Source organism: Choloepus didactylus, chromosome 19, assembly GCF_015220235.1.
Source record: "Choloepus didactylus isolate mChoDid1 chromosome 19, mChoDid1.pri, whole genome shotgun sequence".
NCBI classification, from domain to species: domain Eukaryota; kingdom Metazoa; phylum Chordata; class Mammalia; order Pilosa; family Megalonychidae; genus Choloepus; species Choloepus didactylus.
In genome coordinates, this window is record NC_051325.1 from 14,962,378 (window position 1) to 14,974,593 (window position 12,216).

The 12,216-nt window shown below is 44.9% G+C and overlaps 1 protein-coding gene across 2 annotated transcripts in view; it reads right to left on the bottom strand.

Annotated features, from left to right (window-relative positions):
- Window positions 1-12,216, bottom strand: part of SLC24A3 (solute carrier family 24 member 3) — a 561,375-nt gene that overhangs the window by 394,950 nt on the left and 154,209 nt on the right. The gene's annotated exons all lie outside the window — the stretch shown is intronic.

The following is a 12,216-nucleotide window of genomic DNA, read 5'->3' on the forward strand; positions in this document are numbered from 1 at the left end:
CGAGCTGATAAGGCTCAAGCTTTTTCTAACAGAAATCATAGGTTTGAGGTGTAAAGAGATGAACATGTGACAAGAGAGGTTGGGGTTGAGCCACTCAAGAGCCTCATGGAATGCACTCTCCATTCTCACACTTGTATAGCGGTGGGGGACAGGGCTATGTACTCCTGGGGGTGGGGTGATGCAGGAATTGGAGACCATTTGATTCCTGTCTTTCATCTGCTGACCTTTTACACCCCACGTATCTTCCACTGTTCATTTGGCAGTTAGCAAGTTGAAGCATTATTGTGATGGTGAGGTTCATGTATCAGCTTGGCCAGGTGATGGTGTCCAGGTGTCTGGTCAAGCAAGCACTGGCCTATCCATTACTGCAAGGACATTTGTGGTCGGTTAATAAGCCAGAAGGCTGGTTTATTAAATCATCAGTCAATTGACGGCAGCTGTGACTGATTACATCAACAAAGGGTGTGTCTTCCACAAAAAGAGAATGCAATCAGCAGGATGTAATCCAATCAGTTGAAAACTTTTAAGGGAGAAAAAGAGGGGATCTTCACTTCTTCTTAGGCTAGCCAGTGAAGCATTTCCTGAGGAGTTCATGGAACACCTTCATTGGAGTTGCCAGTTTGCTGCCTGCCCTACGGAATTTGGACTCATGCATCCCCATAGTTGTGTGAGACACTTTTACAAAAACTTATATTTAGATATCTCTTCTTTATTCTGTTTCCCTAGAGAACCCTAACTAATATAATTATGGAGCCCAATTGCTGGCCTCTCCTTTCTCTCTTCACTTTTAACAAAGCTAATTGGTTTTTACCAAAGATCTTCTGTGACCAAAGATTCCTTCTCATTATACTCCATTTCTCACGAAGAGGGAGCCCCAGGGTGGGCTTGGGTGGGGGGGGGTCCAGCTGGGGGATGGTGAGTTTGATTCCTGACATGGTTTGAGGGACAGTCCCAGAAAAAATGCCTTAGACAAGCTTGGGTGGGGAGTTGGTAGCAGAAAAGAGCCCAGAACCCACAAACATGACCAACAACCCTTTCAAAGAAGGAACTGCAAGAAAAGAAACATCTCCAGAGGTCTCCTTTCAGTATGAAAACAATTCACTTTGGAGATAATTATCAGCTTACATAGGCCACCTGCCTGTGGCTTTTAAAGGTCGTTCTTTAAAATAGTCACAGTAACTTTCACTCCCAGAAGGCTGGGAAAACTTCTAGAAACAATTGGATGAAGATGAACTCCCTCATGGCATGAATATTTATGAGGGGCCACTGACTTGCCTTTAAAGAAAGCAAGCTTCATCATTTGAAAATCAAGACCCTTGGCAATTAAAGGGGGAAAGAGGACACCCCCTCCAAAATATTGACCTTGCTTGTGTCAAACTGTATCATAGCCATTTGAAAAGGTAAGAAAATATCATGGGGAAAGTCAATCACGGGGGTTGGGCAGGTAGAAAGAGATGGATTTCCTGTTGCAAGGAAGTCAATGCCAAACCTCCAAGGGATTAGCAAAGGGAGAGTTATTTTTAAGACTTGCAAAGTTTGAATTGGCTTAAATATAGTTCTTGCCTGGAGGCAGGGAGCAAAACCAGATAATAAATAATACCTGGACTCACATGTCAGGGAAAAGTCAGAAAGAAAAAAAAAAATAAGGCTTCATTTTCACAGGGCAGTGTTCTGAACAAAAAAAATAGGCAACCTTTATAACCAGATATGTCAGTAAGAGGATCTCAGAGCAAGCCAGGGCTGGGAGGCTGAGGACAGGAGGCTCTAGCTTTACATAAGATATTATCTTACTCTTATGTAAAGTGTGGGAAAAAAAGCAGCATTAGAACAACTTTCCTGTTTTATTGATCTATAACATACAATTTAAGTCACAGCCTTGTGCTTTCTGTAGAGCAGCTTTAAAAGACATCTCCAGACGGCTACCCCACATCTTCCTAAACACCCTCCATATAGGAACACCCCCAACCCTGAAAAACCAATAGAAGAAAGCTACAATATGAATAAGACAAGGAAACACCTGGCAATGTCGTGCCCCACCCCTATTCCCCCTATTTTCTGCGGTAGCTACTCTGCAAGGTCCCTCTGCACCTTGTGAGAATTAACATTAAGGTTAGCTTTCACACAGGGTGGGTGCAGCTCAGGGGAATGGCAGAGAATCAAGAAGCCAGCTATAATCAGTGGCAGGTCCTCCTGTTTATCTGCCCACTATTCTGGCAAGGTAGAGACTCAAGGTAGAGGTTCCTAAAATAGCTTCATAAGTTGTTACCAAACTAGCTCAGACTGACTCTTCAGTTAAAGAACAAAGGAAAGAGGGGAGGAGACTTGTTTCAAATGTTGCTTGTTTCAAATGTTTCAAGTCTGCACTGGAGACTTTTTTCAAATGTTTCCAATTTGGGCAGCTGCATGTTTCAAATTTGCTAGGGCTAGTTAGGTCTGTCAAATAGAACGTAACCTCCGAAGTATCCAGCCACTGGAGAAATGGGAGGGATTTGCGAGTTAGGCGTAGGGAATAAATAGTGCTGGGTCTATTGTTCTGGGCGCCAACCGCCACATTTTGGTTGCATGCCCGTTCTTGCAAGATCGTGAATAAATTCTTTTCTTCTCCACAATCGGATGACTGTTTATTCCTTTTCAGGAATAGTGCTTGTTTCTCACAACCTGTGGGTCTCAAACCAGGAGGGCTAAACAGGCTCACCTGGAGGGCTTTGGGAAACACAGATTCCCAGGCCCCTTCACCCTCTACTTCTTGATTCAGTCCGTGTGGGGTGGGGCCTGAGAATTTGCATTTCTCTCACAAGTTCCCAGGGTTAGCTGAGGCTGCTGGTCCAGCACTCATTGAGAAATGCTCTTTTAATGATTCCTGTCATTCCCAGGTGTCTGCTGGAAGGACAGTCAAGCTGAAGAGCCAGTAGAGGACATCCTGGCTCACCTTCTCCTTGTTGGTCACTGGTCCCAAGAGCAAGGCCTCATGGAAGAGCATCTCTCATCAGCCCCCAGCACAGCTGCATGGATCGAGGAGCTGTGGGGGATGGGTCATTCTCAGCAGACAGTGCACAAAGCCCCTAGCCATGGTCTACAGTGGATGGGAGTTGGGCTTTCCTTGCTATTTTCTTCTTTTATTCTCTCCTGCGTCAGTGCTTACATCCCTGTCTTGGTTGCCTTGGTGGGTCCTCACCCTACAGAGGAGAGCAATGACCAGAAGAAACCTGGGGTCTGGGTGGGTTTCCCACCCCAGACCTGGGGACGCTGAGGCCATATGCAGTTTAAAAGTCCAGAGCTTGTCAACAAGCACATTAAAAAGATGCTCAGCATCATTAGCCATTAAAGAAATGCAACTCAAAACCTCAGTGAGATACCATTTCACACCCACTAGAACAGCTACCTTAAAAAAAAAAAAAAAAAAAACAAACAGAAAATAACAGCTGCTGGTGAGGATGTGGGGAAATAGGAACCCTCATTCACTGTTGGTAGGAATTCAAAATGGGGTAACTGCTGTGCAAAAGTTTGGTGGTTCCTCGGAAAGTTAAGGATTAAATCACTGTATGACCCAGAAATCCCACTTCTAGGAAATCATGCATAAGAATTGAAACAGATATTTGCACACCAATGTTCACAATGCAATTATTCACAACAAAGGTGGAAGCAACCTAAGTGTCCAATAACAGAAGAATGGATAAATAAAACATGGTATAGCCATGCAATCAAATATTATTCAGTCATAAAAAGGAATGAAGTTCTGATACATGCTAAACATGGATGAACCCTGAAGACATCATTTTGAGTGCAATAAGCCAGACACAAAAGGACAAATATTGTTTGATCTCACTTACAGGCAATAATTAGAATATTCAAATTCCTAGAGTCAGAAATTAGAATACAGGCTATCAGGGTCAAGGGCTGGGGGTAGGGAATGGGGAGTGTTCTGGTTTTCTCATGCTGCTGTTATGCAAAATACCGGAAATAGATTGGCTTTTACAAAGGGGTTTTATTTGGTTACAAATTTACAGTCTGAAGGCCATGAAAATGTCCAAATTAAGGCATCAACACAAGTATACCTTCACTGAAGAAAGGCCAATGGTGTCCAGAAAATCTCTGTTAGCTGGGAAGGCATGTGGCTGGCATCTGCTAATCCCAGGTTGTGTTCCAGCCCCTCTCTCAGTTCCTGTGCATTCTTCAAAATGTTGCTCTTGGGGTGTCTTGTCCTCTCTTAGCTTTTCCAGAGCAAAGTGTCAACAAAAGTCTGCTTTCAACACGATCTCCAAAATGTCTCTCTTGGCTGTAGCACCCAGCTCCCTCTGTCTGAGCTCTTACAGGGCTCGGGTGATTCAATCAAGACCCACACTGAATGGGTGGGGCCACGCCTCCATGAAATAACCCAATCAGAGTTATCGCCTATAGTTGGGTGGGTCCCATCTCCATGGAAACAACCCAATCCAAAGGTTCCAAACTAATCAAGATTAAATACATCTTCCCCTACAAGACTGCATCAAAGAACATGGTGTTTTGGGGGACACACTACTTCCAAACTGGCATAGGGAGTTAATGCTTAATGGGTACAGAGCTTCTGTTTGGGGTGATAGAAAGTTTTGGTAATGGGTGGTAGTAATGGTAGACTAACACTGGGAATGTATTGAACGCCACTGAATTGTATAATGGAAAGCAGCTAAAATTATTAATTTTAGGTTGTATATACAGTATCAGAATAGAAATGTACAAAGAGTCACCCCTAATGTAAACTGTGAACTATAGTTAATAGTCCAATTATAATAATAATGTTTCATCAATTGTAATAAAGGTACCAGACTAAAGCAAAATGTTAATAATAGGGAAAACTATTACCAGGGAGGGGCATGTGGGAACTCTGTACTTCCTGCATGTTTTTTCTGCAACTGCTCTAGTAAAAAAAAAAAAAAAAAAAAAAGGTAATGGCTCATGAGGAAGACTAGAGCTGTACATGGACACCACGTCAGACTGTGGAAGACCAGTCTACTCCGGCTCTGCTCCCCATTAGGTTTTGGACACCAGCTGTTCAGGAGCCCACGTCCCTACTGGCCTTGGGTGAGGTCATCATTGCACCCGCAGCTACTACAAAAGACCAACTGGGCCTTCACTAATGCCAGGAAACCATCCAAAGTCCAGTCCATCCACTTGGCTGCATCTGTCTCCTTCCTAGATGCTGGGTCTCATCGTTCCGGACAAGGCAGCATCTTTGCAACTGGGCCCAGTGGCCCCTCTCATGTTGCAAATGAGCCCTTGAGATGTTTTCATTCTCTGGGAACTATTTTTCCTGGCATATGTGGAACATACAAAGAAAAAAATCCTTTGCTTTCTTAAAACATCCAATACAAAATAAGCGATTGTTAAGGCTCCAGTCTGTTGTAATTCTCTAGCATGCTCTCAAAACAGCCACAAGAGGATGTGTGTTCCTTGGCCATTGCCTCTCTCCTGGGGTTGGTCTGACTGTGCTTTGTTCCTCCCAAGGTCTCCATTGCACCAAAGAGCAACCTGAATGGGCATCCCCAGACAGACAGACATGCTGGATTCAGGGCTCTCCCTTCTAGCTCCAGTAGGACACTCAAATAGCTGATGGTATTTTCAAATGGACACTTTTGAAAGTGTCCAAACAAGGCTGGTAGCCAATTCTGGAAGAAGAAGAGGGGCAGATGTTTGTGAATGGGAGATATCTGGCATAAGGCTGGTTCCCCAATACTGGCAGGTCTGCGGCACATTCGATGTCCTGGGAGAAGGGTCCAGAAGTAACACAAGGGTTCTTTAATTGCTGTGTGTGGAAACTCCATAGCCTTTGCCAAAGAAAGGGAAGAGAATGGGAGTGTGTTAGAATAAGGGCCCACGGCCCTTTGGTTGGGGTTAAACCAAGTGGACCTTGAAAGCCCATCTATGGCAGCTCTATTGACCGGTTCTTGTGTCCCCAACTGGGCTTCCAGCTCTCCTCACCAATGCTTGGTCCCAGGTGGGAGGTGAAGGGTGTGGAGAGGGATGGAGAAAACAGCAGCAGGACATGCTAACGTGGGAAACCACCTCAAACTTGGAAAGCTCATGGAGGTGAAAAGACATCAGTTGGTGAATACAGTGTGACTTCAAATTGTTGGCACTTGTAGCCCAAGTCCAAGTTCCCCAGTGAGACACATGAAGCCCAAATGTTTAACCATTTGGAAAAGGTCACCACAAGTTTGCTGAGTAATTTCAGCCTGTATTTTTATCATTCCACCGTGCATGTTAGTAATTTTGAGCAAAGCTCTTTGTGGTACTCAACACTCTGAGATGATATAGTACTGAGACCAAAGGAGATTCAGATCAGTTGCATTTTATACCCCTCACTGTGCTTTCTGGAGCACCCCATCAGATTTCAGGAGAAGAGTCGCTAAAGCAGAAACAGCAGGGGACTAGGGATGTGGGTTTGAATCCCTCATCCACTTTAGAATACCATGTGGTTGGAGTCCTATGGGTTATCTCATTTCTCCAAATGTCAATCATCTCCAGGAAATGCGCATAAAATTATTCATTCTCCTCCTCCACAGAATTGTCAAGGGACTGCATGAAGAACGCTGAAGCTGAGAGCTCCATCTTATTAAGGACCTGTGACGTGGAAGGTTCCTTAATGTACTTTGCACACACTATTTAACTCATTTTTTACAAGAAGCCTAAGTTTTAGTTATCATTATTTCTACTTGTCACATTAAATAGATCAAGTAATTTTCTCAGAGTCATACATCCAGAAAATGGTAGAACTAGAATTCAAACTCAGGTGAATCTAACTCAGAAAACCTTTCCCTAAAACCCTGAAACAGTACATGTAAAAGTACCCTGAAAACGCTGATGCCCAAGTCAAAGGTAAGATAATATAATCATTTGCTAACCAGAAATGCTAATTAAAATGATATCTCAGGCATCTCTTGTTGTCAGGGAATGAGAAATGCACTTTAAGTGGGGTTTTCCAGGTATTTAAAACTTACCTCTAATTTCAAATCAACTTTCTTCTTTTTAATGCAGATATTTTTAATGGAAAATTTCCAAAAGTAATTATGCTCTTTCCTGCTGTTTTAAATACACATGGATTATAATTTAAGATTTCTAAAAATAACCCAGGCCCATTAATGAGTATCAGGCATGAAAGTGAGATACACTTGGGGAACGTTCTCAGAGTTTATGAAGTAGGAAGAGTGGCCCCAAATGGCGGGACTCTTTAGTTTTCCCAACCTGATTTTTTCCAAATATTTTGTTATGAAAATTTTCAAAAAAGCAGAAAGGTTAAAAGAATGCTATTCATCACCTAGATTCTACCATAACATTGCCCCTATACTTGATCCATCCGCCATCTACCCGTCTATCCATCTATCTGTCCATCCATCACTGTATCCTAGAATTCAGACAATCGGCACCCTGCTCCCTGAATGTTTCAGCATGCATATTGTGGCAATATTTGTTTATGGTATTTTTTTCTGTTGAGATAAAATTTACATAGTGAATGCACAAATCTCAAACTAACATTCACTGAGTACTGACAAATGAACACACTTGTGTAACCCAACACCCAAATGAGACACAGACCTCCATCCTGCCCCAGAAATTTCCTTCATGCCCCTTCCAAGTGAATCCCACTCTCACCCAGATGCAGCTCAGGGGTCTTCCTTCTCCTCTCCTGGCAGTCAACTGTCACTTAACGAGCATCAGAGGTTCTCCTTCTGGGTGGGATTATGAAGCAATTCGAATGCCACTCCCGGGAATGTATATGGGCATCATGGGAGCCTTTTCCCCAAAAATGACCCAGGAGCATCTGAGGTCACCCGCAGCCCGATTTCCATATAAATGGAGCGCCACTGGCTTGTTACCAAGCTCCACCAGAAGAGCCGGTGCTGATCTGTCAAGAAAGAGAATTTCTCCAAGAGTTAAAATTTCTACATGCTAATATTTCACCAGTGTTCTGGGGGATTGAATTTGGAAGGAAGACAGTGGCTACCTAGGTCTCACTTAACATTTTGGCATTGACATATTCACAGGTTGTGACACTGACAATCACATGTTGAAACATCAAGCCATTTGCATGTTGAGATGTTGAAATGTTGAAAGACTTGACATATTGTGACATTCTCATGTTCGGATGAGACACTCAGAAGGTTTTGATATTGACACTACTACGAGCTCAGATACTGAGGCATCTCTATGTAGAAACAGATGTTGAGATATCCACATGTTGAGATGCTAGGACATTCACGGGTGGAGATGCTAAGACCTTCTCATTCATACATCTGATTTCAGACATCAGAGGACCTCAGCCAGGGCTCATATATAGATGCTGGCTCCTTCTTGGCAATATCTGGTCAAATTCTTCTTCCAACTTTCCTCGGAGCAGTGTTGGCACCACCTTGGTGGCCTCCATACCAAGTCTCCATCCATGCCTATGGATTCCTGCATCTCTCTGCCTGAGGAGGTTCTCTGTCCCTAGGGGTATGTTCAGCCTCTCTACATGGCAGGCTACATATACTGGGAAGTTAACACCCCAGTAACCCTTAACCAATGTGGGATGAGACTTAGGGATTAAATACTCCAGCTTCCTCCCCTCCCAGGGGTACAACTGGAAGAGTCTCCTCACTGTCTCCCAGGAAGTCCCCACTGGAATGAAGCCCCAGTTGTCTTCAGTGGTGACCTGCTTGCTGACAGACCCTTTCTTCCTTCCCTCCCCGTCTCAGTTTCCCACCCTCCTACAGGTGTTTCCTGGGATTGCCTCCCAAACCACCTACTTGCACCCAAATCTTTGTTTCTGAGTTGGGGGGATCCAAACTAAGACACCCCCCCCCCAAGTGCCAGCCCTGTCTCCAACGAGATGGTCAGCAGAACCAGGACATCCGTGCTGCCAAAGAAGACACTTTCCTGCCGTCTGCAGGGTCACCACCCACACTCTCAAAGTGCCTCGTGGTGGAAGCCCACGGTGGTGGAGACCTGTTCCTCGAGGAGCAGAGGAGTGGAGCTCACTGGAATAACAAAATCTCTGCAAGAGCCTCACATTCTATTACTTCCTCTCCCTGGTTGGGGATGTGCCAACCTCCCACCAAATGGGGGTGTGGGGGGGCTGCTTCTCCTCCCCTGCACCCAGATGCCCACGGGAGTCAGTGGCAACAGGGGTTGACAGCTCTTTCAGGCGAGGCTCCCCGCTGGGCCCCTCATGGGCAGAGAAGGTGCTGGAGCACCTTCCACACAGGTTATTCACAGCAAACATCGCTGGACCCCTGCAAGGGCATAAAAGAGGGATGTTCACAGAGGCAGAGGCATCTCAGAAAAAGGGCAATGTGACACAACAAGAATTCACTTTTTTATTGGAGAAACAATGTATCAGGAAAGATACAAGCCTGTGAAACTGGTCACCTCTGGATTTGTTAAGTGTAAATGGAAACATTAACGAGGTCGAAGGAGACTAGATAACCCAGAAGTGTAGTGTGGTGGTTGGGTTCATGTGTCAACTTGGCTAGGTGGCCTAGCTGTCTGGTCAAGCGGGCACTGGCCTGACGATTCCTGTGAGGCTATTTGAGGCTGGTTGGTTTGTCGGATCATCAGTCAATTGACTGCAGCTGACTGATGACTCATCAAGGGGCGTGCTTCCACAGTGAGAGAATGCAATTGGCTGGATTTGGTCCGGGTGATCAGTTGGAGGCTTATAAGCCGGACGGTTAGAGAATCTTCACTTCTTCTTCAGCTGCTCAGTGAAGCTTTTCCTGGGGAGCTCGTCGAAGTTGCCAGTTCGTTTCCTGAGGAGTTCGTCGGACGTCTTCCTTGGAGTTGACAGCTTGTTGACGGCTCTGCAGAATTTGGACTCGTGCGCTCCCGCAGTTGCATGAGTCACTTTTACAATTTGATAATAAGAGACATCTCTCATTCATTCTGTTTCCAAGGAGAACCCTAACTAATACAACTTGGTACCAAGAGTGGTTCTTGAGAAACGGAATCTTAAAATGGGCTTTTACAACTTGTTTTCTACTCTGATTAGATTCAGAGGCACTAATGACTCTATTTCCAATAATCAAGAGGGTACTAAGAGTCCATGGCAGGAGTTGGCAAAGGAAATACGTAAAATAGCACCATTTGATTCTCCTAATTGTGCTCTAGTACGAAGCGAGGCTCTGGGTGACAGCGTTTTCGACACTTTCACGGAGTTTTGCAGTATTAAGAAGTATAATGATGTTGGCTGGCTGCTCTTAGATACTTTGGATACAGTTGTAAGAGAAAGGGATGAGCTAAAGGCTTCAAATTCAAAACCTGAATGTCGTATGACAGATGTAAAGGGTTCCATCTGTGCCCTGAAAGAAAATCTTATTTCCTGTGCCCGCAGACTGGAGGTTTCTGAAAATCAGATGCAGTCTCTTATTGTGCGAGTAGCACATTTACAGCGTAAACTAAAATCTCAACCTCTCAGGGTGTCTGCTGTTAAAGTAAAGGCATTGATTGGAAAAGAATGGGACCCAGAAACTTGGGATGGAGACATATGGATTGATAATAATGACAGTGAGGACACTGGAACCCTGGATTCTGCTGGGTCATTGTTAGATTTACCTGTAGAGGGCTGTCCTGGGGAAACAGCTTCTCTGCCTCCAGTCTGCCCTAAGGAGCCTGCCACGCAACTCCCACCTAAGGAGATTGACCCTTCAATGCCTGCTAATCTTGTAATCACCTCCCCTGAGGAAGCAGCCCTCACTCTTTTGTCTGGAGAGACTAATCCTGTTTTAAGAGATGAAAATGCCACAGAGTGCCCTGAGGTGAATGGCTTGAGAGAGAATTCTAACTCTTTTCATGACCCACCCCCACCACCAGTTTTTGCTTCAAGACCTATAACTAGGCTCAAGTCCCAATAAGCCCCAAAGGGTGAGGCACAAAGTGTGACCCATGAGGAAGTACGCTATACTCCAAAAGAACTGTAGAGTTTTCCAACTTATACAGACAGAAACCAGGGGAATATGTGTGGGAATGGATATTGAGAGTGTGGGATAATGGTGGAAGGAATATAAGGTTGGATCAGGCTGAATTTACTGATATGGGCCCACTAAGCAGAGATTCTGCATTCAATGTTGTAGCTCGAGGGGTTAGAAAGGGTGTTAACAGTTTGTTTGGGTGGCTGGCTGAAACATGGATCAAAAGGTGGCCGGCATTACCAGAAGTTGAAATGCCAGAACTGCCCTGGTATAATGTGGAGGAGGGGATTCAAAGGCTTAGAGAGATTGGAATGTTAGAGTGGATTTATCATGGAAAACCTGCTCACACAGCCCTGGAATGTCCAGAGGACACACCTTTTACCAGGACTGTAAGGAATAAATTTGTGAGACTAGCTCCATCATCCCTGAAGAGCTCTGTAGTCGCCCTTCTCTGTAGGTCAGATATTACTGTAGGAACTGCTGTCATTGAACTGGAATCCTTAAACACAATGGGGATAATCGGGTCCCGAGTCAGCAGAAGCCAAGTGGCTGCAGTTAATCGCCACAGACAAGGTGGACAGGGCTACCATAATGGAAAACAGGCTCAAAGCAGCAATCAAAATAATATGACTCGCAGAGACTTATGGCGTTGGCTAGTGGATCATGGAGTACCAAGTAGTAAAATAGATGGGCAATCGACTAAATTCCTGTTTGAACTATATAAGCAGAAGAATTCTAGGCCACGTGAACAAAAATCTCCCTTGAATTATAAAAACAGAGAGTCATGGCCCCTTAATCAATTCCCAGACTTGAGACAGTTTACAGATCCAGAGCCTCTTGAATGAAGGGAAGGCCGGGTACCCTTGGAGAAGGACCCTGTCACACTGCCAAAAATTTATACTGTTAATCTTCCTCCCAGCCTTCCCCAGGGGGACCTACGGCCCATTTACCGAGTGACTAGAAAAGCTTCTAGTTTTGAGTGGGGACCGGAGGAAGATGAGGCTCTGCAACAGGTCCAGGCTGCTGTGCAAGCTGCTCTGCCACTTGGACCATATGATCCAGCTGATCCAATGGTGCTGGAAGTGTCAGTGGCAAATAGAGATGCCGTTTGGAGCCTTTGGCAGGCTCCTATAGGAGAATCACAACGCAGGCCCTTAGGATTTTGGAGTAAAGCTTTACCATCTTCTGCAGATAACTACTCTCCATTTGAGAAACAGCTGTTGGCCTGCTACTGGGCCTTAGTAGAGACAGAACGCTTAACCATGGGCCACCAAGTTACCATGAGACCTGAGTTACC